Below are 5,120 nucleotides of genomic sequence, written 5' to 3' on the forward strand. Positions count from 1 at the left end.
CTAAGACACTGACTGCTTCATAAGATCATAATCAAGTTTGTGAATTTTAAGCGAGGCTCGAGTTCAAAACGTCTCCAGGTTATGATTATACTTTTTCACTTTTAAATTAATTTTGAGGAACAGGTGAAAACCCGCAAGTTCATTCATAACCTGGATGTTGTTCTGTTGTCAGTTATGTTAAAAGCAGACCAATCTGGGAAAAACAGTGCTGAGGAAGACCAGTTCAAAGGGCTTATGTATTTATAAATCAGATCATTGATATGACCAGCCTGGCACTGAGGGTGTGCAGTCAATAGGTAAAAGGGATACAGTTACTTGCCTCCATCACTGGCTGGGAAACATGGGGAAGTAACAATGGGAAATGCTTATTTCATACTTGATAGGTACATAGTTATATATTAAGAACTGACACTAAAATGATAACTGAACCACAGAAAAGAGATTTCGAAGCAATTACTAATCAGGAAAAGATTCTAATAAATCAATCAGCATTAAGGTTGCTCTTCATCAGCTAGATTCATGGCATTGCAAGCTATTTACATTTTTAAATGGCTCACCTGGCTTAGCAATGATATTCAAATAATTTCCATAATGTCGCTTGACAAGGACATCTTAGGAAATTGCGTATTTAACTCGGGTCTTAATGGAACAAGGAGAGTGTGTGAGTGTAGTGAGAGAGAAAGAGAACATGAGGAAGAGAGAACACTCACCCAGCCAAAAAAAGGAAAAGAGAAAAAAGGAACACAAACAAAATTCTCTAATAGTATATCTACAGCTTTTGTCACAGAAGAAGCAGTAATAGTCTATGTATTTTTTTCATACATGTGGTAAAAGTCATTCAGAACTCAGATTAATTTGTATGTTGTAGCTTTCCAGATTAGCATAAATTTAAACTTGAATGCAGGACGGTAAAATTTAGAATATATTGTCAGAGTCACTTTGTCAAACAGCAGCAACTAAAACTTTTCTATGTCCTTGAAAATTTCCTAAGGTGAAAGAGGCCGTGTCTTTAGTTACACGGAAAGTCTATGTTGCACCCACATCCTTCCCTATGGTGGCATTTCTTTACGCTGGGCAGAAATTACTTTCTAAATTGCTCTGTGCCGAATTGAATGTAGTGCACAAGCAAAGAACAAGAAAAGTTGCTTTAAACACAAAGGATCCAAAAAGGAGCGCATTGCCGAAGCAGCAACCCTCTCATTAGGAAGTATCATTTTGTGCTGTTGGTTTTTTAGAGGGAGAGGCTGTAAGGCTGGACACCCAGCCATCAGTGAACTCAGTCTACTTTAGCAGAGAGGATTGATAACACAATAAACAGATAAATATACCACCACCAACATTCCCTTTCTATAGAAGCCTTAACCACTCTATTCAAGCAATTGTGCATATGGTATATAGCCCAAGGCCAGATATTGACTCTGTTCCTGTCTCCTTTTTGTGATTTATGTATGCTTCTTTAAGGTAGATGTTCCAACAAAAGTTTTCAAACTAGCATGTAGCTACCTCTCGCTCTCTTACACTATATAGCATGTGCCATAATGTGTCTTGCTTCACAGGCTACACATAGCAAGGGAAGTGAAGATTTTATTGAGAGTTAGATGGCTATATGGCTTCAGATTATATAGAGCCAGAAATATAAGCTGTTTTCCAAAGTCAGATATGCTAGACTTGAGATACTCCAAAGTTTTAATTCATGGATCTTGTAGGCACTTAGTAAGCAATTTCCATGGGCCAAATAACTTTTAAGTTTGGGAGATTCAGTGGAGAAGGGAAAAATGACAAATTCCAAGGTGAAGTTCAAGTTTCTAGAAGTAAAGCAGACTCACAAAATATCAGACCCTACTTACAATTGTCAAGAGATGACAATGGTAGTGGGGATCTGTATCCTCTTAGTTTAGGAGAGCAAGAAATGCCAAAGATCACATAGACTATTAATAAATCAAAAAGATTACGGAAGTCAATCAGGATGTTAAGTGTTGGATAGAAATAAAGAAGTCAGGGACAAATGGCTTCCATAAATACAATCAATATGATTGATAAGATGAGAACTGGTAGAAGAGAGGATGTGGTCTAGACCTGGCCAGATGCAAATACTCCACGGCAGCCATCATTTGGGGATTGTGTTGTTGTTTTGTTTTTTTTTGAAAGGAGAGGTTCCTATGAAATCTGTAAGAGAAAATGGGGCTCACTCACTTTTAGAATGTATGTGAGATCAGAACCACTAGGTGTTGTTAATAGTGTGGTGGGAAAGGCATCACAGGACACTACGAGCATAGAGGATTCTGGTTCTGCAGCAAGAGAGCTATAGATCCATAGAGGACATGGCAGCAGACAGTTGGCTCAGGAAAGCATAGCAACATACAGAGGAAGGTGATGCTGAGGATTTGAGCTAACCTTGTGAACAGCAGTCTAAACTCGAGTTAGCTGACTCCAAAGTTTTAAGGGTCACAAGACTGCCAACGAGGACAGGTTCTTTCCAAGGTAAAATTAAGCTTTTCCAAGTCTTGAGAAACTCTATAAAGTATTTTGCGTTCAGTTACCACGCAGGAATTCCTAAATAATATCTATTATTAATAAGCTGAGGTCTAAGGGAAAACAGAAGTCTGATTGTACATGTGGAAGTTAGTAGCAGGAATGGGTTCCCTCGAATACAAAGAGCCACATCCAGTCATTACACATTGGAACACACAGCTCTAAATGAGATCTCTCCGAAAAACCCCTCTCCTCAGAGCTCAGGAAACCATGCTGAAGAGGCAGTGGAAAGAGTAGAGAAGCCAAAGGGGATGAAGGATAACAGAACAAGGTACTCTAAATCAATCAATATGAGCTCACAGACGCTAAAGCAGCAAACACGGGGCGTACTTGGGTATGCACCGGTCCTGGAACTCCTAAGTGTAAGAATGAGTGAGTCTCTGGTTCTTGTGCCTTCTTTTAGGGCTATTTTCCTTCTGTTGGTTTGCTTTGTCCAACTTTAATATGAAGATTTGTCTTATCTTAATTATATTTTAAAAATTTAAGAATCTGCATGTATTATAGTTTAATTAAGAATAGCATTGACGTAATTGTTGGGAAAATTTTTCCATCAATATAGTTGTGAGTAGATGACAGAACTTTTAGAATTCGAAGAATTACTTTGAGAAACAGGCAGCCAGGATATAATTAGAGTTAATTTGTGGTATTTAGCTAACGTCAGTGGTTAGTTTTCTCACTCTGAATAGCAAGATCTAGCTTACTGAAATTCCAGGAATTTTTACCAGAATATATAAAGGAAATTAAAGATGAAATGAAAAGACAATAAATAAGTAAATAAATAAATAAATAAATGCCCTAACTTCTTAGCAGTTTCCAACACTGTGTCTTTTTCTTATAGTTATTATACTTTTGTACAAATTTGCTCTTATCTCACAATTTTAATACATTGTTTTGTGTAGGAAAAAGAAGAGGAGGAAGAGGAGGAAGAGGAGGAGGAAGAGGAAGAGCAGGTTCCCTATGAAAATGGAATCCAGAGCATTAAAATACTTGGGGTAAATGGAAACCTCCCTGTACTGAAATCCTTACAAATCAGAACACAGTGAATGAGCTCGAAGTCTGCACAGACATGGATGCTCTGGGTAGTCAGTGGACTCATGTTTAGGCCAATGTAACTTGAACGTTAGTGTCCATTAGCTGTCTAGAGAGCTTGGGTTTTTTTGTTGTTGTTGTTTAAATAGATCCTGAACCCTTCGGGCTTCTTATTCAGTGGACATAGGTTTCATCTTGAGAATACACATTCATACTAAGTTCCCAAGTAAAGATAATGCTGGCCCAGGGAGCTATAGTGAAGATCACCACAGTTACATCTGAATGCAGATGCTTTCCTGGTAACTACGTATGACCCATGAAAGGTCTATGTTTAATGAGTGAGGTGATTAAGCATTATGAAGAGGAACGTCTGTGGTTAGACATCAGAGAAGATATTGCAAAGGCTGCAGTTGATACTGACAGCAGGAGGATGGAAGCCAGAAGAAGAAAGCTTAGGAGAAAGAAAAAATGGATCCCAAAAGAAAAAAAGTGGATGCAGAGATAGTCTGCAGTGGACCATAATTGTCTTGTGCGCACAATACATCCCTACTCATCAGAGCACTTCCACTTGTGATGTATGTATCCAGCTTGAAGGATCAACAGTATTGAAACACAGAGCCACTAGGAAGTGAACCTAGTGCTTATTTGTCCTGTTGTTTGACTCTAAACTGTAGAGCCCCCAGTAAGCCCTGTGTTGAAACTAGATCTTTCAAAAAGATATCAGAAGATATTTACAGACACACAACAAAGTATCACTATTAAAAGTCTGCATTAGAGGGACAGGAGGAGTCATGTCTAAAACATAGGCTTTACCATTCGCTACACCTACTGATCCCTGTTCTCCCCAAACATAGTTGCCTCACACTTTTCACAAGTCCTAAGTGAGCTAGTGCAGATAGGGCTCTGCCTGTGACAGTGGACTTATGCTGTAATCTTCTCCCATTAAACATGCTCCAGAGCAGATGGATCAGTCTGCACCTACTGGACATCAAGAACATCTTCCTGTTGTCACTGTTTTGACATGGTTTTTTCCTGTAGCTTTACTAAGAAAGGAATACGGATGTCTCTTTCATGTTTAATCCTCTAACTCCTGGACGGGACTGCTGTGAAGTCTTTCATTCAAAAACATTTAAGATTATATTCTGGTTGTATAATCCAAAAGCAATCTGTGTGCTTACACATGACCTATATGTGCAGGATTTATATCCAAAGGACAATAACAATGTTACTATTGAAGAAAGAGGGAGATAGTTAATTCTGAACTAGGTAGACAGCCAGGAGGAGAGGTCCCAGGTCACTAGGAATGATCTCTGAACACTTCCATGCTAGATTCCAGAGGTTTTACTCCTGGACTCCTGTCCAACAAAACCTGCCTCATTATTTTCCTGTCAGGTTGTTGGACTCTAGGCCAGAAGGCCAACCTCCTCCCTTACCTGCCTTTGGGCCACAGATGATCCTCAGGGTGGGCTTTGTTAGGCTAACTCCCTCCTTCCTGCTGCCCTATTGACCAGTGATATAATTCAGCTCCTTGGTCTTACTTCACCTGAATTTCAAAGGTC

This window comes from Arvicanthis niloticus, chromosome 4 (assembly GCF_011762505.2).
Source record: "Arvicanthis niloticus isolate mArvNil1 chromosome 4, mArvNil1.pat.X, whole genome shotgun sequence".
NCBI classification, from domain to species: domain Eukaryota; kingdom Metazoa; phylum Chordata; class Mammalia; order Rodentia; family Muridae; genus Arvicanthis; species Arvicanthis niloticus.